The 27,105-nt window shown below is 39.6% G+C and overlaps 1 long non-coding RNA gene across 1 annotated transcript in view; it reads right to left on the minus strand.

The window, feature by feature from the left end:
* Nucleotides 1-27,105, minus strand: part of LOC148051059 (uncharacterized) — a 535,993-nt gene that overhangs the window by 335,951 nt on the left and 172,937 nt on the right. Inside the window, exon 4 of the long non-coding RNA XR_015700440.1 lies at nucleotides 3,332-3,410. This is a non-coding gene — a long non-coding RNA (uncharacterized LOC148051059). The remainder of the gene's footprint in view (nucleotides 1-3,331; nucleotides 3,411-27,105) is intronic.

Raw genomic sequence — 27,105 nt, forward strand, 5'->3', positions numbered from 1 at the left:
GTTTAAGAGTAAAGTTTCCTCAATGCGAAAAAGGAAGAAAAAACAAACAAAAAAAACCAAAAAACAAACCACCAAGGAAAAAACCCCTCAACCCTTCTTTTCTTAGTCACTCCTTCAAGGAAAATCCTGAAGCCAGAATAAAGTTTGCACAGGGTTTTAGTTACAGTTAATGTATAAGCCAACAATGTTTACTCAATATTATATAGGCTTTGCAACACACCATAGCAGTAAATTAGCTTGATATATTAGCTCTGTGCTGAGAAAATGAGACCGTCTCCGAGATCTGTAAAGCACTGCAAGTATTTCCCCTATGGTACAAAGATGAGTTCAGGTCACAGCAATAAAATCTAGGCCAACGTGCTGTGCTGCACACAGAAGAAAAACAAGCTCTAGGATCCTTGCTGCCCTCACGTACACATGTGGAAAACATCCACTGACCACCACAGTGGCAACACTTGCCAACTGTAAGGATAGGCCGCCGCCGCCTTCTTTTCACCCCTATACCTCCTCCAAGACAGTTCTCTATGCAGAAAAACAGCTGTACCCTTCCTGTCCTTTCTCTTCCTTCTGATTTCCCCTAATTTTCTTCTGAAACAAAACAAAAAAAAAAACAGTCTGTGATTGGAAAAGAGGATTAAGGACAGTAAGATCATTTCAAGCATCTTTTATTCTCTTGGCTGTGTCTTTCCACCTCAAGTTGCTTAGAACAGACCTGTTTTGCTCATCACCAATGCTTCCAGTCACATCCTTGCTTAAAGGTAAACAACAAAATGAAGCTGAGGAGCCAGGGTCTTGACATAGGTTTCTGATATAAATGCAAACATCCTGGCCCCTGTCCTATGCACCAGCTGCCTGCTACAGGGATACCCTCCAGAAGCGATAAAGCTACTCAGCCATTTTCACGTTCTGTTCTTCCGTATGCCCATTTGCAAGATGGGAAAGTAACATTTCCTCGGTGCACGAGAATGCTAAGAAGCTTAAAACAGAAGTATTTGTAAAGTGTTTTGAATTATTGAGTGGAAGGTATTCTGTAACAGCCAAGTACTCTTAGCAAACCTACAGTTTGAAGTATGTCCCTATTTGCTGACAAAGGCCCTTGTGTTACCTTCCTTTTTCATGCTCATGGTTTGTCATTTAGGTGTAAAGTGATGAATGAAAGAACAGCTAGCTGTTCATTTAAAATCCGAGACCTTGGACTGAACAGTCACTTATCTCTACAGTTTAACCAGAAGAAAGAAAACATTATAACCAAATCAAACACCGGTCATGTGATGCTCACTATTGTTCAACGATAGCAGAGCAAACAAAAAAGATACCTGGAAGGATATACAAGCACTACAGCTTCCAAGAGGTAAACTACATATTTTGCCCAACTGACATCATCTCCATTGGTGGACTCTCTCTGACACTACAACTAAGTACTGAACAAAACTATTTGACTGCTGGCTCTAGAATTTTTAATTGCTTCTCTAAATCAGATGGCATAAATCCACACTAGAACATGGGGTATGTGAACTCTACATTTGACAGCTGATGAGTGTTTATGACATTCTGAAGTACTGTATATATTATCTCACAAGCCTAGTGTCCTGAGGGAAAAAAGCGAGTGCAATGCAGGTATTTAAGACTACCATTCAAACATACAACCTTTACAACGACACTGCTATCTTCAGCAAAATCATACAATGTTTTGATTGTGTCATATCGAAAGCTATTGTTAGCAAGGCTGTCATAGCTCCCATTTGACTCCAGAACTCAGAATGCGTATCTGCTGAACAAACAAATGCTGCTGGATTCTTCCACATTCATGTAGCATAAACTTAGTAAATACTTGCAGAGTATTATCCAGGTACAGAAATTTCACTGAAGTTTGGTTACTGATTTAAACAGGTGATGAACCACCTAGGTCAAAAGGATCTACCTTTTTGCTCGTACTTTAAATCACAATTTTAACATGACTTTGTACATTTAATTTAAACTCACCCACTCTCCACCTTCTGCTCTATATACTTTATTCATTTATTGAAAAATATCTTAGTGTGATTTGTTGGAAAGTAGATGTTGCAGTGTGAATATCAGAGCTGGCTAAGCGTGGACATTTTTTAAATGGTAAAAACAAAAACTGACTTTTTGTAGTAAGAAAACTAAAGTGTGGAGCTGAAAACAGAAACACCAGAAAATAAAAACATTTGGGTTTGTTTTATAATTTTCTAGTGAAAAAATATTTATGAAAAACGTCTCCATTGCTGGAAACAAACATTGCTATCAAATAACTCAATACTCAGTGTAACAGTAGGGCAACATGGGCTATTAGCTGAAGTTAGCTATGCTGTCCTATACTGTCAGTCCCATACCAATCCGTGCAAGACCAGGAGCATTCTGGGTGCAGCTTTGGTTCCTACTGCAGTCAGTGGTTGGTAGGGACACTCCTTCCCTCTTCAGATGAATAGTTTTGAAAAAAGGAGTTGAGATGACTGTGACTCAGACAGGTCTGAGTATCAGATATATGTGGACCTTGTTAAGGATAGCAAGTAAGTCTTGGCGGCTAAAGCTAAAACTATGTGTCATCAGGTCTTAGCAGCATATGAAGCAGTTTCACCTTGCACTATAATCTGGGACAGCATTCTTTTCATAGTCTGACCCTGAGCTCTTCTTTTTGGTACTATTTGTACACCTGTCCTGGTAAAAATTTATTGCCTAGTCATTATTTTAAACTATCAGCACTGCTCAGTGAGAGGGTTAAAACCCATTAGCACAATATAAATAGTATCAGCGTTAACAGCCTCCTATCTTTTTCATCAGTAGAGAAGATATCAGATCTACCGTTTAAGGCAAATTGGGGTTATTGAGGAAAAATAAGCTCCTGCCCTAAAACAGGACTTAAATGCCTAAGCAAATAAATTTAGAGCTCAAGGAGGAGATAGAGAAGGATGACTAGAACATTAGCTAAACATCCCAGAAACAGTCACCTGAAACTGCACTGGAGGGTGTATTTTTTCCTGACAAGTCTTACCATGACAGCACTAAGTGCCAAGTGTACTCCCTTAAAGATCATGCATGGAAAGCTTCTATTTGCTTGGGTTTTATAAGCTGATCTTAACCAAGTCTTCCTCACAAATCACAGGGTAGAGCAGAGGTAAGTAAACTTACCTCCTCCATTTGAAGTTGCTGAGAAAATCTCACCAATACTAAACCAAAGCCAATAATGCATTTAAAAAAAAATGAGAAGTCATGAACTATAATCCCTCCAAATAAATTTGCAACTAGGAAAAACTGGGGGGGGGGGGGGGGGGGGGGAAGGAAACAAACAAAACCAAAACTAAGTCGTTACCTTTTTCTTGCAGTTCTGGGGTGTTTAGTATTTGAGTTCAGTTGATCACACCATGTCACAAGGTTCATAGAACTTGTTTCTGCAAAGAAATTAATATGACTTTCAGTTTACTACGCTCCAGTTACTCAAAAATATATGGAAAGGACAGTTTTGTACAAAATTGCTCACTGGCATGGGAGAGGAGCAAGTCTTCTCAAATGTTGCAGTTGCCATTCACTTTTAGAATTAATACAGATGGAACGGGAACAGCAAATTCCCACTTGGATTTTCATGTGTATTATTTTTGCATGAAAATAAGCCGTAGCCTAACTCTTGCCTTGAAGTGCACCACAGATGCCCACACAGGACACTAGTGTGATACGTTCTGCCTTCACACTTGGAATTGCCACACTAACTTCTTCGTATAGGCAAATCCACTGAATGACCTCCTTAGTGATATGTATAGATGGTCTGAGTAGACTAGGTCGAATTCTGCACTTCTTGCAATTAATGGCAAAATTGCTACAGACATCAATGACTGTCCAACAACCCTTGTTTTGCTAATTAGAAGATTCTTCTCTATAGGATCAAAAAAAAAAAAAAAATGCTCTGCTCCTACTGAAATTGATGGGATTGGAAAACATTCAACATAATCTGGACATTCTGGCCCTTCCCACAGTACCACTCTTCTCAACTCCTTTTTTTTTTCTTGATGTATAGCAATCCACACACACAACTCCAACTAGTACCATTAGAGATTTCTTAATACGTACTTAGGAATAAATGGATCTTTTCTCATTAAATGCTAGGATACAGGAATAGTACATTTATTGTTTTTCTCAAGCTGTAAACATCCAAGGGAAAGCTTTTATTTAACTTGTATGCCAGTGGGCCAGTTAGATACTCCCAGGTTAGCCCTCCAGATCCTGTGCTCATATCTGCTCTCTGCAGTCTTGATATGAAGATATATAACCTGAACAACAGTCCAGATCCAGAAGAGGAAATCCGATTGCCTCTTTTACATCTGTCATGTGCAGCTACCATGGCAAGCGTTAAGTAAAACGATGCAGATTTTAACACCTAGCTCACCGCACATTTGGAGAAAGTAAGATGATGTACATCTCCATTAACTGCAGCATAGCTGTATGTACTTCTTCACATTTATATTGCACTAGTATCCAGAGAACTCCGAGAGGCCTCTCTCCAGCTCTGAAACTAATCTGAAGTATTTTAGGGAGATGTTATTGGAAATAGGTTTTCCATTTGCTTAATAGTCTCTTCTGTTCTATAGTTACTTTGAAGTGTTCATAAAAGCTGAGATTTACAGAATATTGATATTATTATGCAATCATATAATCATTCTCTGGTTCTAAACTACATTTTTCCTTTACTACATAAATAACAAAATTTATCAAATGACCGTTGCCTTCCATGCTTACAGCTAATTTTACATATAGCATTCAGGGCAAGCTTCAGTTATCATTTTTTAACCTATTTTTATCTGCTTTATGTACTATTTTTAATATACACTTTAAGTCATGCTATCAAAGAATACATTTGAGAAGGCAGATACTGCAAGGGCAAAGGCCACTGAAAAAATTACGTTAAGTTTAACGTCCTTTTGAGGGGACCTGCTTAATTAAAAATGGCCTTTGTTCCATGAGGTTGCATAAAATATCATTTCAGTGGAGTACTTGGGGAAACTTTCCCTGACTGTGACAGTGCTGCCAAAATCTAATTAGAGATTCATCTAGTCATATATATATCAATGTTATTGTCTGTCAGGCAGCCACAATGTATCATGGTTAAGTGGGTTTTTAACTGTCTAAATCAGTCTGTCTAAACAACATAAAATAGGAAACAAATCAAAAGACCAGTTAAAATCATGAAAGTGACACATATTTATTATAAAATATCATTTGTTGTATTAATCGATTTAATGGCAGGGAGATGGAGCCAGGTGTGTCGGAGCAGTGATTTTTTGCACAAGAAGATGATGTTAGCGCTAATATAAGAAACAACACTCTCCAGCCTTTATAACTAATAGCACTCAATAGGCTTTGCCGTGTTTCATCAACATCCCAGCATGGTTTTAAGGGGCAGTAGCTGTCACAGTACTGGGCCTTCGATGTGCTACAAAACACGGCCTTAGAAATCATCACGTATGCATTACAGTGCCAGCAGAGGAAGCCACTTTCCCCGGGGAGAAAGCTGTGCGCCAGGTCTCTTCAAGAACCGCCGCATAGTTGCATGCAGACCCTGCAAACAGCACAGCTAGTCCAGGAAGATTTAAGAACAGTGCCTTTTTTTTAAACCCTTTTATTCTTGACTTTCCAATCTTTAATTTTTTAACTAATATTTCCTTTTTAAAGTTATGCTTTAATCACCCCCTCAGCTGCTCAAAAAGTAATTAGGTTCTTCTGTGGCCTCTAGGTCACCTGTAAGGGAGGCTCTCCACCACCCCTTCCCCAGCAGAGAGATGGAGCTGCGAAGGAGCTGATAGAGACCAGAGATGAAGTTCCTAAGCACTGCTCCTTGGCTCCACGGATATGAGACAAGAACAAACAGCACCACCTCCCAGCCGAGGCCGCTGCCTCTCGCTCCTCGAAGCAAACGGAGGAGCCCAGGTCAGTGCAGGTGCTTCCTAGTATTGACCAGAAGGCAAAGCCTGGCACTGCTCGGCTCTTCTCCATCCACCCCCTGAAGTTTTGGGGTTTTGGTTTTCGGGTTCTTTTTTTCCTCAAATCAAAGTTTTCCCCGCTATCTTTGCGCCCCCTTACTTGTTCATCCATGAGGTTGGGGACCACTTTTACATTACGCTTGTGCAGTGCTATGCACGAAGCAGATTTAATCTATGCCTGTAACACCCATGCAGCAGTACATTATGACTTCATGATAATTTTCCACCACGCGTATGTTGTTAACAGAAATATTCTTTTTCCTCTCTTTATAAATAAGGATTAGAAACTGAAAAGTTTCAGTATTGAAACCTTTTAACAAGGGGATGCTTATATATCCATGAGTCAGACAAGTATTCAGTGACCAGCCCTGTTGCTACTCTAAGGGATGATTTATGTTGACTACAGACTCACAAGTACAATTGACTTAGACGTGAAGACCATCTGCAGGACAACACCACGATCAACCTACCACCAAGACTCTGAGGCTGCCAGTCATTGACACAGTGTTTCACTCAGTCACAGCAAGGAAGGATTTTGGTCCCTGAAACTGAAAACTAAGTGGTTATCATGGCTGGAAAGCCTCTATTTTAAAGGAACACATTCATTCTTATGCAATGACATGTCATGAATTTTGCATGAGGCATAGCACTTGGTGTCAGAAATTATATCAGCTCCAGCTAGGGGGACAATGATACATATGTTTGTACAAAACACATAATATGTTTTATTTAAAGTGTGCCATAAATATTTTTGCCCTGAAGCAGGGTTTAAAATGAGCTCCGTAAGGTGTCATAACAAAATGTATGTTCAGAAAGTAGAAAGAGGTGCATCTATTCCTAAATGTCTAACTTCATCTGAAAAAAATTGCTGGATATTCACTGATAAAGCTGCCACTCCATTCCGAGATGGCTGATACTAATAGTAAAACATACAAGGCCACGTTTTCTGTCATGGCTCACAATTTATGCATCAAACCTTTCCTCCCTCAAGAGCCTGAAGAAAGCAGTGCACTGAGAAAAGCAGCAAATCACACCACAGATTACAGATGCGTGACATTCAACGCTATCCAGCGTGAGAAAAATAAAATCAGTAGCCTGGTCTACAAGCAAAGAGGGTCTTAGAAGCAGCAACGGCGAACACGTTGGCAGGTGCCACCACCTACTCATGCAGGTAGCCCTTGCTGTTTGTCAGGGTTGCTCTAGCTGGGCCAGACCCAGACGTAGCTAACCAGTGTCTCAACAGGAATGGGCCTCGTAGCAATGCATCTCTCCTCTACTCATCGCTGCCTTTGAGTACCTATTGCAATTGTATTTATGTCCTTAGTCAAAGAGATAATGGAGAACGTGGATCCTGGAATTGCTCTCAATTATAGGGCACAGAATACGTGGCCGACTTATAGCTCTGTATCATTACTGTAGATTTGTTCAGCAGAAATGATTAAAAAGAGTAATTCAACCACTGAGACATCACATCTACTTATACTGCTTAGCTATCTCTAGGTAGATCGCTGGCTGAGCAAGGAGACTGTGTTGCTTTCTTCAGCTCTGGGGTGAGATTTGAACTGGTATGGATGTACGCACACAAGTACACATACAACGAGCAAAGCAGGAAACAAAGCCAAAACAGCTCAAGGCAGCCTGGAGTTGCACTCCATTTAACACTAAGTCACTCTCAATAAATCAGAATTGTCTGCCTCCTTTCTCCAAGACATAGTTTTAAATGATTCCAAAATCCTAATCCAGTAACTAACCCTGCTACAGCAAACGGCAAAAGGCAGTCTGTGCGTCTTCTAGTCACTAAGAAAAATTGAAGTTAACACTGAATGTGCAAAAGCCAAATAACTCCACAATAGGATGCGACAGGGATAATATTTGGGAAATATTACTGTGTTCACAGTTGTAAACGAGGCCAGACTTAAAACTGTGGCCAACCGTTTCTTTCTAAGTGTCCATTTTCCAACACATAGGTTCAGGTTTCACAAACTGAGTAAAACCAGCGAGAGCCACAGGACTCATGCTGCTGATCTCAACCCTTTTCTACCACCGAGGGAGGTCTAGGTGTGACTTAAGATTTAGAGCTACCAAAACAGCACCAGAAATCAATGATGGATTCTAAAGAGCTATGTATGGGCTTGCATTTTCCATTAACGAAAAGGCTTAGAAATTCTCTTATTTTATACCTGTCCCTAGACAATACGTTGTTTGGCTGAGCTATAATTATCTGGTTAGATAGGCATTAGAAACAGAAGCATTTTGTTCACAGTGATTTGGAATTGCCCAAATGCCACCATCAGGAGTGAAAATTATTGCTGGTAGATGGGAGGTTAAGTTCAGACCTGCTGTCCTGAAGAGCATACAAAACCACAGATGTCATAAGCGGCTGCAATTTGCATTAAGGAAAATTACAGACTAAAAGACGAGAAAAACCATCAAAAACTAGTACAAAAAGAAGGCAGTGAAAGGCTGACAAGGTTATAAAGCTCCAATATCAATCTGAAAAAAGAACCACATAGAGGAACTAGAGGGGCTGAATCAAAGTCTTCCACGCTCAACCTTGCCCACAGAGAGAAAATCATGGGAACACACCACAGGGTCTGATAGATCTGTCCTGTTTGATAGAAGGAGAAGAATTCCGTTTTTAAAGCATAGGAGGTGGTAGAAAGAAGGAACACTCCTCCATTTTGACATGCAGCATTCCCATTGATTCTGAACCATCTTCTGTTAAATCGATGGCAGTCTTCCCATTGACCTCAATAGAGGTTGGACTGGACCCACAGGGGAATCAATCCCATGGGTAGTAAAACAAATGAAGGCGATGGATTTCTTCATGAGCTAGTCACCAATAGAATTAAGCCAGTCAAATAGAATCAGATAATGATTTAAAATTCAAAATAAAGTCGTCTTTCTCCCTAGCCCACACTTGTCTTCCTCAGATATACAGACGTTCAGGATCTGAGCCAGCCTTGTTCAGTGCAAAAAATCTAAATACTACAATCCCTGTATTTTTGTGTTAGCTAACCTAAAAACACTTGGTCTAGGTGGAGACTAACCGAATTAAAATAACTATTCACAACATTGGGAATTGGAGCTCAGACAGGTCTTTAAAAAACCCAACTTGTATTTGTATTTTTGATGTGCAACCTAATTAGACCAGAGCATCTTTAATTAAGTGTGTCAGCCCCAGTGGAAGCCACAGAGTTCAACGCTAATAAAGCTGATAAGGTTTTTATTTTTCAGACTTAGTTTATTTAATGCCTCATCCATGTTAAGCCAATCTGTAACATATGGGCAGTTCTCCCACTATGGATTTATCGTTTGGGTGTTTCTTTTTGTGAATTAATGCAATCAAACTCCTGCCAGTGTTAATTATTTTTCTCCAAGAGCAAATCCCAGAATTGAAAACACACACACCTGTTATTTGCTGCATAAGCCATAGCATAACAACTGAAAAATAATTTCAAAAATGCTAGGAGAACCCAGAATGTTTCTGGATTGTATAAAAGAGATTTGGAAAAAGTTCAAGAACGTAGTATTTATATTTCTGGCCAATCAGCAGAGGTGCAACAAATCCCAACTCTATATCCATGTAGAAAGGAACAATTATTTCAGTCTTTAAAGATCCCTCATTTACTATCTCTTTACTTAAAAGGAGAGAGTGGGAGAAAAGCTAACTGATTATTGGAGCAAGTTTTAACGTGATCTGACAAATTACTTACGTTTTAGACTACTAAAACCCAAACCTTCTTTTGAAAAGGTGTACTTCAGTTCAATCACAAGTAACAGAAGTTTAAAAGGAATCACTAGTGAAATCATGTAGCTTATGTTACGTGTCAGAGTAGGCGGTCCCTGCTGCTTTTAAATCTATGAAAGGATCTTCCAGCCCTACTCCCCTGGGCAACGTAATGGTGGTCTTGGATACCCACCTAGAGTCAGCAGCTCTTTGAAATCTCAAACTCTCTCTCTCTTGTCTAAGCCATAAGACTGGGAACATTAAGTGCTAAATCTGAAACATGATTTCACTGTGTTTGGACTTCAACAAAGCCACTGATCATTTTCACGGCTCATTTGTGCAGATTAATTGGTTAATATCTAGGCAATGTTTTGGAGGTGGGAAGTACTAAACCATTGCTCTCAGTCCTGATAATCCTCCGTTGCAGTCTCATCCTCCCAGCTCTGGGCTCTCCATCACGATTTTAAATCTCTTCTGTTCCATACTTCCTCCCCTTGCAAGCAAGCTAATTACTATCATAGATAACAAAGAAAACATCCCTTTATAGGGAGAGATGAACTAATAGGACTTTTCATTTCTAATTTTTGGCATTCCTTGATGACCGGAGCTATAGAACACTGACTGCAGAACTGGTATATTCTCCAGGCATATTAGTAATGCTGCTAGTAGACACACAACTGTTCATGGAATACTTGGAAAACTTCATTGGTTCCTACTTTTCACACAGCTCCTGTATGTTATGGGCCAAATAATTCCAACTCTATCTTTCCCTATTTCCTGCACTAAGCAAGTGCTATTCTGCACAGAAAGCCATTCCTGAACGTGCCTGTAGACTCTCAAAGTCTTACTCAAATTCCTTCTGAAAGCACAGTTCTTCTGTTAGGCACGCAGGAAGCCAACGAAACCAGAAGAACCTATTTCTTCATGAACACTGCATGCTTTTGCTGAGGAAATCCAATCTCTTTCTGCCTTCCTGGCCACTTCTCTATACATTACTTCCACCCTTTTCTTCCCAGCTACCCAATCACATGGGGTTAACTTCTTCTGCACATCCTGTTTGTCATATAAGGTCTTGACCAAAACTTAAGCTCATCATAGCAGGGACCTTGTTCTCATGGCTGTTGACAGAGCATCCCCTGCACCCCCCTAGAGCTGTAAAGCAACCTCTTTCTTATAAACGGCTACAGTGAACTCCACAAGTCTGTGATCTGCCTGGTGCCAAAGTTTAGCCAAATCATACAGGATTTTATTTCCCTTCTCCACCTTTTCAAGACTACTGCAAGCACCAAATAGGTAGTATTGACCCACAGCATGGCAGCAATTTATTTAGGTTTGCTGCTGTTAACAATGGTTCTCTATTCTCCCCTTTCACACTATGACAGCCTGTCAATAACGCAAGTAGTTCAGAAATCTATTTAAAACCAGGTCTGTTCACTGATATTTATAAACCCCAGTGCAACCTCCAAAACTGACTTCTATCATTGCTGTTTAATTTTTTTTAATCATTATATATATATATATATATTTTTTTTTAACTTATTCAGTTCCTGGTCATCAGAGCACTTTGCATCTGCTTTCTCTACTTAAATTGCAGAGATTCCCAAAGGAGGGGAAAAAATGTCTTGTTTTCAGGCCCAAACAGGATCTCGCCTCAGATGTAGATTCGATCTTTCTAGGTGCATACAAGTACAAACTGCTGCTATGAGTGACAGAGCTGTATAAACTTGCTATCCTCCGAACCCAGGATTCTCTACAAGGAAAGAATTGGGCACACACAGGTTATTTGCTGATACTGTTTTAACAGCAGGGATATTACTACACCTCTTATTATTTATCTCAGGGATTCTAAAGCAAAGCAGCTGAAAAAATAAGTGCAAATACAAGGTTAGAAAAACAGAATGAGGAGAGCACGACCGCTGTCTTAAACTGTGGTTTAACTGTTTCCATGACCTTTGCAATCTCCCTTTGGAGTCCTGCTTTTTACAGTCCAAAGATACTGGGAAAATAGAAACTACTTTATTTTGCTCTGTCATTTTTACCCCTAAAATGAGAATGTTGTTTTAGAAATTTTCTTCAGAGGTTTTGATTAGCTAACACAATGACACTAAAAGATGATACCTATACCTTTATATATTCATAAAGGCTGGCTTAATTCTAATATTAAAGTATTGTATACACTTATGTTATAAACACTTTTTTTCAAACTAATTTGAGGAATTAGGATAAAAAGTTCCGCTGAAGAACAGCAAGGGCTACAGTCCTGAATTCACACATTTGAAAAGTGTTGCCTCAGAGATTCTGAAAATCGGTGAACATGAAAACTCAAACATGTATTAGTATCTGTCCCTTCTGAACCATGTAGGAGATCTTCGAAGAATCCAATTACAAATCACCGAGACAATCATCTTGCTAAGTCCTTTTTTAAAACTATCTTGTACGTCTGACCTGTCCCCTCCCAGCCTTCCCAAGACGTGAAGGTATGTCTGAAGCCCACTAAAATCCAGAGTAATAGAGTCTCCTCTACAGGAAATTTAAGCAACACTGGGAGTTGGAAATCTCTGAAAATCAAGTAATCAAAGTTACCACATTTTTGAGAATTACTTCTCTCCTGTTTGAAGCAGAGATACGGGGGGGGGGGGGGGGGGAGAAGGGGGGAGAAAAAGACCCCACCAAACCCTCAAGAAGTATCTCACAAACTCAAAAAGAATGCTCCATTTGGGAAAACTGGTCCAACTGGGGAAGTACCCCATAGGGAGAGGGCTTTTATCACTGCTGATACAGGCTTCTCTTAGTGTTAGGAGCTGGAAACACTTCATTGTGCATGAAGTTGTTACTTTTAAGGATTCTGTTTATTAAAATACTCAATCAAATTAAGACTTTTCTAACAACAAAGCACAGAAGTCAATACTGATGTTACTGAAAAAACAGGAAGGGAGATGAAACGAAGCAAACACATACACAAAGGACTGCTGCAATGATGCCCATACCTGTTGGGGGGATTATGCCACCCAGGAGGATTCTTAAAGCTTTAGCTCCTGGAGTCCTGCTACAGCTGAGAATTACAGCTTTCCTTTACTAGTGAAATATGCTTCTAACTTGAGCAGTTCAAGATGAATTCTCATAAATACAAAAATACACTAAAATTCTCCAAACAATGACAAAGAGATTTTTAAAAATCCAGGTTTATAATGTTATTGATGAATGAACTATAGCTTTTACGGCATAGGATTAGCAACAGTATTTTATACAGCCAACCATAATCATACATGGAGTAACAAGCACAACAATTCTGTCTCTATCAGTGCAAATAATGACACTCCCAGTCACTGCAGCTGCAGCAAATGTCTATGGTCTCCAGACTTACATGGAATCAACACTTGCCTTCGGGAACAGCCCTGAAACTGGGGGAAAGCCCCAGCTTCTCAATCCATAAGTTTATCCAAACTAAGGGTGAGAGCAGCCTCCAGGACACCGCAGAGACACCATTAACGATCCCTCTCTCTACCCTGTCCTGTTCACCCAGACCTGCTTTGAAGAGGACAGCACAGAGAGGTCAGAAAGCAGTTTAAGCCACCTCTCGCTCTTCTGATTCTGTTCCTTCCACAAGAAATCCCTTGCACTAACAGAAAGGAAGGAGGGCACACGAGCTTTCACAAGTATTAAGAGTTCCCAGATGTGCTTCTTCAGTTTGCTGAGTGGCCCTGCACAAGAAATGCAACTGGTCTCACGCAGGGAGCTCACAGGTCATGCGTGCAAGGAGAAAAAGCCAAGATAAACACAGCCCCGAAACATCCACAACTGCGCAGAGCGAAACAGGGGAGCCTGTCAAACCACACAGCAGATTCCAAGCTGTCTGTGGAAACCCTGAAACAGCACACCTCTAGAGGAAAATGCAAAACCGCTCTTAATCTCATCACTCTCCTGTAAACAGGGGTCTGGACAGCTGTTTAACAGCATATTGGGCTTCCTCCTATGGCCTTGCTGCCCAATATGCTTCTGAGCATTGGAATACTTTTTTGTTGTTGCTGTTCATAAACGAAAGGCTGCCATTCGCCATATGGGCTGAGCCAGCAGAGTCCCTCAGAGCCTGAAAAAAGTCCTATTTTGCATGGCATATAAATAAGCGTCTTTGAGTACTGAGGTCTCCTGGGCTCGGTCAGACCCTGTCTCCTGCTTGATCTCAGGGTAGGAGATTCTGAGATTTCATTTCTTGGCACTGTACCATAGTTTGAGCCAGACAAAGCTTACTTTTACCTACATTACACTCTGATAGTTATGCATCCATTAATCAAACACATTAGGATGTGGCTGTTCATGTTATTTGTTTACCAGTCTAAGAGTGGCCTGTAGTTATTTGTTTTCCAGCACACTACACGTTCCCCCTTTATGAACACACCACCACCCGTTTTCATGACACGGCTATGTATTTAGGTTTCCTGCATTTTCACACTGACAGCGTATTGCTTGCCCGTTAAGAATCACATTAGTTTGAAGACACCATTCATCTAAGATTAGTGCTTCCATTAGCGTGGACAGTTCAAACTGGGCAAAATGCACATCTCATGCATAATTTAATGGACTTCATATAGTGAGTCAAAAACTGTTAGTACAACAACACAAACCCCAGACTATTTCTTTGGAGACTCATCGCTGGCAGATACTGAAACCAAGGCAATCGCTCCACAAGATTAGTAGTCACCTCCGCATGCAGCAGCAGCAGGAAGTGGGTTGCACACCACCGTTACCTTCACTTGTCTGAGATGTTCCACCAACACCCTGCAAAGTTTTTCTGAACCAAAAATCCATCCTCCTCTTTCATCAAAGTTTCCTACTTTTCCTTCAGAAAGTCTTCACTGGCTAAGTATCTTCAGGGCTTCTTGCTTTTGATCCCAATGGCTCGTATCTGGCTGATACAGTATATAAAACTCCTCAGGGGAGAGTCTTTTGCACTATGATACAATTTTTGCTTGCTTGTTCGTTTAGAAAAAGAACTAAACTTCCACACAGTCTAATAACCCACACAAATAAATAAATCAAAACCAGAATCCCATGCAGAGTTTTCTTCCCAGATGAGAGGTATGATAGGCAATCAACAAAACTGAGCAGGGGTAGAATTTATTATTTCACCAAAATCAGTATTTCCATTGATTTTACCCAAAACCTGCTTATGTTTCACAGATTGACAGAGTAGTATGGCGGCCTAAGACGGATGCATTCACACTACTCCACCTGCAGTCATCAGTCGAGACAGGCTGAATCACACCCCTTAGACATGAACGAGAGCCGCTGCAAAGCGTCAGAGGCTTTGCCTCGATGCACGCAGCAGGCTGTGAGCCATCACCATGGAGGGAAGGCACAGCCATGGGAAGAAGCGCTGGGACCAGCACCCTCGCGTGCTCCGATCTGCAGTGTGGTCTTAGGAAATTCACGCCAGTTTCTGTTCTTCTGTTCCTCCTTGCAATGCTTTGTCTGCATCTTGCTACAGATGGCGCCCAAAATGATAGGGCTCCAGGCACTGCTGGCTGCTGTTGGAGCAGCAGGCTTACCAAAACTGCAACTGCCTCCACAATCACTCATTTGATTTGCTAGATTGTTTCTTCTGCTTTCTTGCATCTTCACAATTTTATCAGGGCTTCTTACACACTGAGAAAGTTATTAGCTAACTGTTTCTAAAAAGCTCAAGTACCTTTAGCTAAACGAAGAGAGAACACAGCAGTAATTTCTGACCTTTATCTAGGATGATTCACACACTGCAGCCCAATTCTTTTGTTACTTTCCTAAATTAGTAAATGGCTTGGTCACCATTTAATCCCCCTTACTGCTACTGGAAAATCATCCAAATATAGCAAGAGGGAATTACTGATAAGACTATGACACAAAGGTGCAATTTCACGAATTGCCATTGACTTACCCCATTTACCATACCCACTTTTCCTTTTCAAAAACACTCCTGTAGATCTCGCTGCGTGAGGCTGCACTGAACGAACATGACCACGTGCCTTCCACGTCATGCCTGTCCACTGCTGCTCTGGCCTTACCCTCCGCCCTGACTGTCCACCCAAATCTCATGTCGCTTTGACCTCTAGTACTGAATGGCTCCATTTAAATCCCAGAAGGGAAGAATTACCAAGCTGTAACCACCAGTTTACGGTCCAAGCCTCAATGTGATTTTAGCACAGAAATTTCCCCCTGTAGTGGTCCTGATACGTGGCTGAATAATATTACACTTGCCCATTCTGTGCCTGTGCTTCCACTGATCTGCTTTCTCTCTCTAAGCAAAGCACTCATCTCAGTGTCGCGGTTTTCTCTGGGTTAAATCGAGACAACCAGATTTACCTTTTTTGAAAGGCATTTTTAGACCCTTAGGAAAAAGCTTTAGGTGAGATCTGAGTGTTAGAGAAAGACCTGCCACATAAATTTAAAAATCAAATAAACCTGAGCTATCATTTCTTTAAAAAAAAAAAAAAAATCAAGACAGTTCAATTTCTGAGTTTAAGCTCTAAGACAGGACAAAAAAATGACCAAATACCTGACAATGAGAAAAAGAAAATGATAGTATTTTCAATAGTGAAAATATTAGAACAAGCGAATGATAGCAGAGCATGTCACAAGCTAAAGGAGGTCAGGAGAGAAAAGAAACAGTTGTGATCTATAATCAAACGATAGGAGTTGGGATGCATAATGTATAAATACATGTAATATACTGTGTGCATTCACAGTGCATAGATTTTTTTTTTTAATGTAAATTACCTTACAATAAAGCAATATTCTTCTCACCCATGCATGAAGAAGGTTCATAAGGCTAATGTGAGTGATCACTTATGAGACCACTGGCCTCAACTTTAAATGAATGCGACTTAGATAATGATTTCTCTCCAGCTTCAAAGTCAAGACTCTTCAAAACAGCCAGCAGAAACAGTACAATAGATCTGTTTTGAAGACAGAAAACAAGAATCACTGTTCATGCACTTTTTTTGCAGTCTCCCAGCTGCCAGACCCATTCATATGAACAATGTTTGAAGTAAACTACCAGCCCCAGATCAAGTACACTTGATGTCAAAAGTGACTGGCTGAGGCAGACAAGTAACGCTTGGTGCCTGAACTCCAGAGCCACAGCGGGGTTTAAAAGAGATGAACTGGAATGGTGGTGCATGAAAAAAACACGAGCCTTCCTTCCTGAAACCATCAAATGTCTCTCGAATCCTTGGCATCAATATTTCTTCACAGAAGAGGGACAACAGAAACCTCTCCTCAGCAAATGAAAGTCTTCGTAGGAAACGTGTAGTAGTCCTTTTCTAGTCGTAGCCAGATCTTGGTACCCCGTAGTTAATTTACAAGAACTCCAAGAGTTTTATGGGATTTTTTTGTGGTTCAAGCAAGTCAACATGAATACAAGACCACAGAAATTGGTCAGAAAGAAGCGCAGGCTAGGAGGAAAGTACTCTGAATTGATTACACAATGGTCAATGAAGCTTTTTTACACATTTACAATCACCTTCCATGATGCTGAACAGCAAGACCAAGAATGTTCCTGATACAGGGCGATACTTTAATTTCAACTTGCATACTTTCCAGAGAAGGGAGATTACTCTGAAGTGTCAGGTCCTTTGCCTTTAGGTAGTAGCCCTGGATGGGAATCCTGCCCAAGAATGTTAGACATTAGAACAAGAAATTACAAGCACTTTGTCTTCTGAGTGACTTATTATGTTCCATGGAAGTAGTGAAACTCTCATGTTCTCTGTCCCAGACACTCTACAGCAGGATGTTTTATTGAAGTGCTACAGTGTTTTCTTTCTGTGATTTATAACCTTACATATTCCCACATGTACTGAAAGACACTCAAAATACACAGGCAGTCTCCCATTTAATAAAAAACAGATCCTATTTCAGCTAACTGTATTACCTGAAAAATATCCATCTTAAGAACAACAATGAAATCAAGAGAAAAGACAAAAGGTAACTCCTTGCAACCGGAGGATTAGATGGCCACTCAAGTGTTTTTGCAGATCTCACCACAATCTTGCAACAGGCTGCCACAACTTAGACTCAATTAGATAAATATCACTGAAGCTTTGATTTAAGATCATCTGTGACCCCAAATTAGACCACCAGATAAACATTAAACCTTGTGTAGCTCAGAAGCATAAAACCAAGTAACAACCAACAAAAAAAAAAAAAAAAGCAAGAACTAGTGAGAGAGTGTCTACACAGAAAATGAACATGATGGGTTACGAAAGGGAAAGAAGCATTACCTTAAACGTCCTTTACTGTACGTGTTGTTAAATGCTTGAAATACTTTTCTAACCCAAAGAAAATCTATCTGAAAAGGGTACGCTATGAATATTACTCTTATTTTTACAATTGCAAATGAAAAAGAACACAGGGAACAAAGAAATAATAGGAGACATCAAAACAGAAGTATAAGGCCTCTTTGTCTTTCAGAGTTGTGTTATTTTAGGCCACTTACAGCGTCTTCCACTACAGGGAACATTGTTTTAGAGGACCACAACACGCTATACGGCATAACCCTAAGCTTAAGGTTAATGGGGAATTAAGTATCTTCTAGTGAAAAGCTCTTTAAAAAAAAAAAAAAAATAGAGGAGAGGCTTCTCTTCTTACTCAGTTTGATAACAGGCAAAATGAGTTGCTATTAGACAATATTAGTAAACATATTTTAGAAGGGTTTTTCTAAGTTTGTATAACAGAACATTTAAAGCAAATGAGACATTTCCAAAGGAACGCTATTGGCCTTGTAAGCAACATAGCCTACACCACCATGAGCTCATACTCAACTCTACACCCGCCCTGCAGGCAGCCTCCCAAGTTAATCATCTCCACCGGAGAAAGGGGCCTTGCAAATGCACCGCTACGAGCTGAAAGACAAGCATGGATAAACATAGAAGCCGTGCCCAAGCCCCAAAACACTCCTCAGCCATATTCTACCAGGGAATTATAATGAAGCAATTTCGCCAGAGGTTCTTGCTGTGGCCCTTGTTTGTGGGTTTGTTGGGTTTTTTTTTGTCGTAGTTCCCCCTCTCTGATAGGCATCCAAACAAAGCAACCACCCTATCTAATTACCTAGGCATTTCTATTGCTTCATCACTGGATGATCTCAGCACCTTCAACTCCAACTCTATTCTCACAGTTCCCAAACAGCAAAGGAATATCACGATGCTATCCCACAGCTGGGAGACGCAAACCAAAGGGTTGAATTAATTGCCCTTGGTCACAGATGATGGCTACGAAAGAGCTGCAAATTGAATGCTGAACCACAAGAACATGCTTCACTATCACTACAGTTTCTGCTGGATAAATCAGCAAGGTGCTGAGCATTTTCTGAGACTCGGTGAGAGTGATCACTTTCCAGCTAGACTTCGAATGCATGAAACTCATAGCTTATAAACTACACGGTAAACATTTAATTTGTTATTTTACAGCATTTTTATGTGGTAAAGCAAAAAAGTACTTCTTCTTACTTTTCCGTAAGACTATTCATTCAATTTCATATACAATATAGAAGACTCATGCCTACAACTTCCTTCAGTCATACACACCCCATTTCATACAGATTCAAGAGAAGAAACTTCAAAGTCACTGGGGGGTGTGGGGTGTGGTGTGTTGTGTTTTGTTTTGGTTTTTTGTAATTAAAACAACAGGAATAGGCATATTCAAATTTCTTAGTGCACACAGGTTTATGGTCAGAAATCCCATTAAAATCAATGCATAACTCAAGGTACAAATATGTTCCCATGGGACTGATGGTAAATGACAAAAATGGAGACTGTTTAGGATTTAAACCTCTTCCAGCAGCTCAGCACCATGGGGCACAGTTCAAAGCTAGCTGTACTTGAATCTTCTAATTAAGTTCAGTTCACAGCCCTTCCACTAAAGTCACATGGGGTTTCAAATGAGGAGATGTAACAGCGATACGACTTGAGAGCCCATCAGTTACACCCATCAGAGGAGGGGTGCACGCGCTGAGCATCAGCATCTTCAATGGCTGTTCACTGCTCCTGACTTCGGAACACCACCTACAATGAAACAATAACCCAGAGCCAAGAAATTCATAGTTTGAGAATTTTCCTGGCTGTTGGGCTATCCCAAACATTTCCCAGTGTCATTAACTGGCTTTACTAAAGAGGTCAGAGGCCACCTTTCCCTAAGGTACTCAGTGAGCAGAACTTCCGAAGATTTCACTGGCTACATGTTGTTACTCACACACGATGCACAAGTGTACAGAATGGACATACTCTAACGCTGTCCTATACAACTAAGGATCATCCTCTTTTATTCTTGATCACACCATTTTATTTCAATGGGAAACACAGATGCTCTCCATTACACCAGTTTCAGAAGCTAGTAAACTCACAGGCATCAGCAGAATTGCAGCTGTTTAACACTTGCGTACAGAAAAAGACAATGAGGCCTATAAGGTGCTCAGCACATTGCAGGATCACTTCTGAGCATGATATTCTAGTGAACATTAAAAATCTCAATTACAGTAAGCCACACAGAAAAAAGAATATTTCATTTATAGAAGATTTTCTACAAGGGTGCATTTTAATCCGTGTTCCCCAGGATTTGTACCAGCCACACAGCTGGTGGATTTACACAGTGGATAAATTTGGCCTTTCTTGCATATATGCTTGACAGTGAGGAAAACTGTACCAACTCTAATAAGTTGCACAGTTTGTCCTAATCTATGTTTTATTCTTTCACATACACCTCAATTTGAGGGGAAAAGAAATAGATATCAGACGTGACAAGTGTATGTTTTTTTCCCCTGATATCTGACTGTTCATTTTGCCTTGGAAGGGCTGGAGCACCTTTCAAAAGTTTTAGCCCTCTGTGTCTGAGGAACTTATCCTTGTGGCATGTCTGTCAGTTTTCACAGTGCTCAAGCAAGTCTTTGCAATTTTCACATAATGGCAGTTGTTGACAGGTTGTTAGGGCTGACAGTGAATATGTTTGAAAAACTGTCAAGCTGGTGAAAAAAATTAGAGGGAGAGAGAGGGAGCCTCCTTACATTTGTAACAGCATGTTAAACTGTAAATGCATTCTCAAAATGCACAGGCTTACTTCCAGTCATGTTACTTACTCTACAATGACAGCATATGTGAATATATGATCCCTAAAAATTAACGTCAGATTGTCACTTTATAGGTCATGGTCACATTACTACAAAACTCTGTTTACCTTTACAGAATTGATTTTATCTTTAAATGCTCAATAATAGCAGCTGTTTCAAGCAAAGAAATTGCTAGAAATACGGTGCTACTGCTTCTAGCTTTGAATTAGCTTAACACTGCTTTTGCCAGAGGTATTATTGGCCCCTAAGAGCCCATGGCAATGCCTATAACCTGGCTTCTGTCCAAATGCTTTTTCCAGCACTGTGCAGAGATGGTATGGAAGAAGGTCTTCCAAAGCTCCTCAGCTGAAGAAAGGCAAGTGACCAACAGCAGCTGTGGCCAAGGCCCAGCCTTGAATGCTCTTCCACGGACACCAGTATCAGGTTCATTGAGCCTCTTTATGCAAAACTGTGAGAGTGTCTTCAGAAACAAATCAGTATGGATGGCAACGTCCTTATTTACACTGAACAGCAGTGTACTCCAAAATGGCCCCTTGAGCAAAGCAGGCCAACGTGTAGAGAGGCACCATCAATGTACAGGAGAGAAATTTTGCCTCATTATTTTATGACAGATTCTGCTCATTTTGGCGATCCTGAGGTAGCGTGGTCAGTATCTGATATCAAGGAGGAATTTCTTCTCTTACATGTTTGCATTACACAACGACTCACGACTCAGCGAGACTGATTTCTCTTCTTTGACAAACAAGTTTTAGAATTCAACTTATTTCTGTGAAGAACGAACTTACTGTGGTCTGTCATCCAAACTCTCCTTTACCTAAGAAATTTCTTAAAATAATTTTTATTCAGATTTTAAAGACTTGTTCTTGCAGTCTTTTTATAGCACTGCTTTCTTTAGCATTTCAAGGGGAAGACTGTGGATCCTGAGCGTCCACAGTGTGAGGCAAGTCTACTTTGTCTAATATTGGAACAGACCAAAATAACTGGGAGAAATAAAGGGCAGGTTAGCATAATCACAGCCATAAAATTATTATTACCTGATCAAGTACTACGTACAATATTCACAACAAGAAAACTGGTCTAAAATTTCTCTTGAGTACGAATTTAATAAGGTCAACTATGTAGAAGCAGTGTTGCAGTAGGCAGCAGTACAGTTTGCAATAGCATGTCCAGCAGAAATACAAAGTTGTTAAAAAGAAGGAAAGAACAGGACTGGATAAATCAGTGAAGGAAGAGAATTGCAAAGGTCATGTGGAAAAATTCATGGATGATATATCTCCCAAGGTTACATGCAGCATCAGAAAGTAAATATGCTGGGACTTGGAAAGATATTAAAAAAAAAAAAGGTGGTAATCGGAAAAGTAAAAAGGAAGATTAAAAATGGACCATGTAAGGAAGTCTAGATAACATGACCCGGAAATATCAAACTCTCTACTATCAAGGGGAAGGAGAGTCCATGAGGTTGGGTGTGGGTTGGCATCCCAGACTGAGCTCAAAACTTGATGTGTCACAGAAGACTACTTCTAGCTCCTGCTGAAGTCAAGAGAAGAACTCCCATTTATCTGAAGAGAAGCACGATCAGGACCTAATCCTTCTGCCTCACTATCCAGTAAAGTGAGGATAATAATTGTATTGACAGGTAATTCTGTCTCACAGGAGTATTCTAAGGATTACGTAGCGTCTGCACTGTGCTGTGAAATGCTAAGTGCTAAATATGATTATACAGGGATTTCCATCCAAAGATCTCAAAGCACTTTCCAAACATTAATAATTGAAGCTTTATAATACCCTTAGGACTGCACACGTAAAGAAGGCAAACAAGATTCAGGGCTCAGCAAAGCGGGCAAGGATTATTAGACTTATTTTATAGTGGATAAACTGTACCACAGTGAGATTAAATGACTTGCCCAAAGTAACAGAACAAATCAGTGACGCTTCAGAAAATGAGCCTAGAAAGGCCAGACTCCTTCACACTTTGCACAGGAAAGGAAAGATGCACGTGGAACGAGAGGGTGAATCAGCTTTTGGAAGGAGCTGGGTGGACCAGGCCACAGCAGAGAAGTGGAACACTCAGAGAAGACTGAAGAAAGCACAAGAAGAATTAAAACAAAGAAAACAAACAAAACCCCCCACTTTTTTGGAGAGTGGCAGGGTTTGTTTATTTTTAGGTACACAAACAAGAACCAATAGAAGACAATGCCTTAAAGCAGCAAAAAGTATAGTGTATTGGCAGGAGGTATAGCCACTACCAAGAACAACATCAATTCTTTGCCTCACAGATTCAACAAAGATGACAGAGAACACATGTCAGGACTCAGATTAATTTCCCAGGGGAAGAACACACACAGGAGGAAATTAAAATCATGTTAGAACAAGGAATCATGAAATCAGAATGACTGAAGACTGGGTAAGACTTACGGATGGAATAGATTCCTCTCAATTTCTGGAATAAAAGGCTAAGTATTTACAGAATCCTTCAAAATCATTTTGCTATCAGACAGTTACACAACCTAATCTGACACTGAAACGGACTCGAAACTCAGGATGGCTAGGATAGTTTCAGGAAATCACAGCAGTCTCGACATATAAGAATGAACATAAATGTAATCAAAGACAGCTTCTGAGAAGAATTCAGTTTTGTACATGCTGACAAAAGAAAGATCTTGTCTAGCAAATATGACTGAATATCAAAAATATGACTCTCGAAATGGATTTGCTTTGACTGTGTTACAGGGTTTGAACAGGCCAACCAGCTGCGTTACAAAGTATTGATATTCTGGTACGTTAAAAGTGACCTTCATCTGACAGCCAGCAAGACTTTGGAGCAAAGGACTCTGGTATAGCGCTGCAATATTCAGATGAGGCATCGCAGCAGATGCTGAACATGAAAGTTCGTTGTCAGGACCAGCATTTGGAGACAAAATGATTTCTCTCATAGCATGTGTATGTACAAATCTCTCCCACGCTTCTGAGCTAGAGGGAAAGTAAGACCAGGTTTGAAGGAAGCAATAAGTGGAGCACACTGTCAGGGGTTACCTCAACACTGAGAATTCTCATTTCAGTGCAAGAGTGAAGAGAAAGAAGAATGTTTTCACCTCCTCGGTGCGACACAGAGAAAAAGTGTTTTGCACAGAGGAAATGAACACAAGTGCAAGATCTAGCTGCTTTAGCTACTAGAAAGGCTTAAAGGAAATCCTATAAATCTATACAAGCACAGATTGTTTATATGTACAAAGAGGAAATTAAGAAAAAGCACATTACAGTAAACTCAGGAGGAATACAGGAGTGTTACATAATTATGTATCTACACAATTACACACAAAATAATGGAAAAGTGTTTTAAGTATTTGCTGCAAAAATGATACTGAAATAAAACTGCTAACTTAAAAGTGGGACTCCACTTAAGTATTCTTGGCTTCACTTCATTTGGTTTTAGATTTTGGTAAAGGAAAAAGCATTTCCTTGGTAATTTCATTGCAGAAGACAAGCCTTGAAATAAATACAGGAGAGCAGCACCTGAAAAATGTCAAGTGTTGTTTTTCACTCTGACTCCAGTATCTCTTCTGTACCAGCTTCTCAGTTTTGCTTTTGCTAAATCTTCTTCTTCTATGTCATGCCATATAATGCTGGGCACTTAGCTTGAAAAGATAATATCTAGCAATTACTTAAAGAGTGCTATGAATATACATGGTTAATACTGGCCAAAAGGATAAACTCCAGAGCAGTATTTTCTCCTCTTTAATGGAATTAAATTAGAGCTGAGCAATAGGATTTGATACAGACAGGACCCTCATGACCAGCTTTGTTACAAATATGCTATAAACGTTTTTTGTTAAAAGTGATCTGAAATATAGATGATTTAGTGTTTTCCTGCTTAAAAACCTTTTAGGCTCATTGTGTAAGATACTAGAGATCTGTAGAAAGCATTTTGAAGGTACTCTGAAGATAGTCTCGGACGTTTGAAGATCTGAATCTGAAAATTTCCCCTTAAGTCAGTGTGAATATTCCCATTCATTTTCAAGAAATCATTGTGAAAGACAGATACAAATGAAGTTTATATAGGGAAAGATGAAATCTCCTTTTCATCCTGATTTCCTAAGTTTCCACGCTTCCAACTGAGTTAACTGGAGTTACAAAATGATAAACTATAACTCAGTTCTTTTGTTTCCTGAATAAAATTTAACATCTCCATCATCCAAATGCCTTTTTGAATACAGTCTATTTGGTAAGAAGCTGATGACCTCTCTCTGACATACAAAGGCTGTTCTCACCCTAAATAGGCTGCTATAAATTCAGTTTTGATAAAATCTGACTCCTGCAAGTGAAGAAACGTACCAGATATCAAACCTTCATTCTTACACTTCTTACTGACATGTGAGATTTGCCAGATTAAGGAATTTTCCAGCATCAAGACCATGGAATTTTATCCACTATCCTTTCCTGTAGTCAATGCAAATAACATGTACTATTCTTTTTGTACATTAAAAGAACAATGAACCAGACAACCAAAGGAGAATTAATAAGAACAGTCTTGAATTTGTAATTGATTTCTATCTTTGGGACTAAATTATACAGGAATGGACTTCAGTATTTTAAAATTATAAATTTTCTGTATTTTTCACAGTACTTCAGAAATTAAATCATTTAAACTACAGATTATTATCCTCATATTGAAGAGAGTTGAAGTACTACCAGCATAAACCTACAATATCTGACTTTAGACTGGATAATTCCTGCTATTTAGAGTAGAAGAAAGGAATTGGCTCAGTTAAATGTAAATACTTGTATTATGAAGTGACTAACAAGAGCAGTGTGTTCACCTTCCTAACACATTTGTTCCTTGCTATTTCTGCAGGACATGTCATGTTTGGCATCACTAATTAGTTTATGTCCCAAAAAGAAGCACAAACTTTGTGTTCCCCACACAGATCCCTAGCTCTCATAACCTAAGATAATAACATTAGGAAAATTTCTAAAAATTATGTAAAATAAGCAGCTTTTTTTCCATTCTAAAATAAGCAAATTTTTTTGCTATTCATTGCCATTAACAAGGAACTTGCGATCTAATAAATGTCACAATCAGTTTCATTTAATTAAAATAATAAATATTATACAGTAATGCAGATTGACATTTATATCTTCATTTACGTGAAGTTGGATTTATGGTCAATGCTTTATTTGATGGAGGCCACAAATAATGGCTATGAAACTGCCACAGGATGGACACAAGATCACATTAATGAAATTAGACAAGGCAAGGCACTGATATATGGAGCCCTCCTGCTAGAAAATAAAGTAAGTCGTGTCCAAAGCAGATGTTTTCTTTGGCTGCAGTTTAAGTTTGCTAAATTTTCAGTGGGCAGTTTAACTTCATATACACAAAAGGTGGAAAGGAACAGAACTCCCGTGGCAATGCCTTTCAAGACGTATTGCAATTAATGCAGCAATGAGCTCTGCTTCACTTGTCAAATACAGTCATGAAAGAATGATTCTTAAGTGTAAAGAAATGTCTAATATAAAACTAGTTATTAAATTTCAGTTGAGAAGCCTGAAAGAAGGTTTTTCTGCTTATTAGTGGACTAAATACTTCGTCTCTCTATTTTGCTAATTAAACATACGTCCAGGAAGCTAAATATTCAAGTTTTTCTTGATCTTTTTTCCTTTCTTTTTTTAAAAAAATATATCAAGAGTTTTGGAATATTGGTGTAAGGTTATTACAGGGCAAGCAAAAAGGATCAGAGGGAAAAGACATTTCCAGAAGGGAGGGCTCTCCTCTTACCTCCGCAGCTGCACCCTTACCAGTTTTTCTAGCCCATCCTGGAACATGATGCACTGGGTGATAGCTCATTGCTTCTCACTCCGAAGTTTTCCATGAAAGACAGTACTGCAGTATCTATCCTTACAGTGCTTGCTTAACAAATCAGACTAGTCCATAGCTCTGCTGCAGTGAATAAATAATCCCAAGTAGCAGAACATTGTGAAAAATGAAACAAACTTGCCTTGTGGGCAAATTATCTAACTGGATGCCGTGTGTTAAGTTCAGATAAACATTCAGTTACATGGAACAGCATCTCCAAGTTTGATATTTATCTTTGTGGATTTATTTTCACCTCAGGATCTTCATGTGCCATGCTAATATGACGCCACACAGGTTCAGGAGAAGAAAAGAAAAAAAAAAAAGTAAATCAGGCACAGTCATTTTGGGAGGCAACACAGACAATAAAAAGACCTGAAACAATGAAAGTCATTATATTTTTTGCTTCTGAACTAGACAAATGGCTTTTAAAGCTATGCCTTCT

This window comes from Nipponia nippon, unplaced genomic scaffold (genome assembly GCF_047370975.1).
Source record: "Nipponia nippon isolate SJK-2023a ecotype South Korea unplaced genomic scaffold, ASM4737097v1 scaffold_7, whole genome shotgun sequence".
Lineage (NCBI taxonomy): Eukaryota > Metazoa > Chordata > Aves > Pelecaniformes > Threskiornithidae > Nipponia > Nipponia nippon.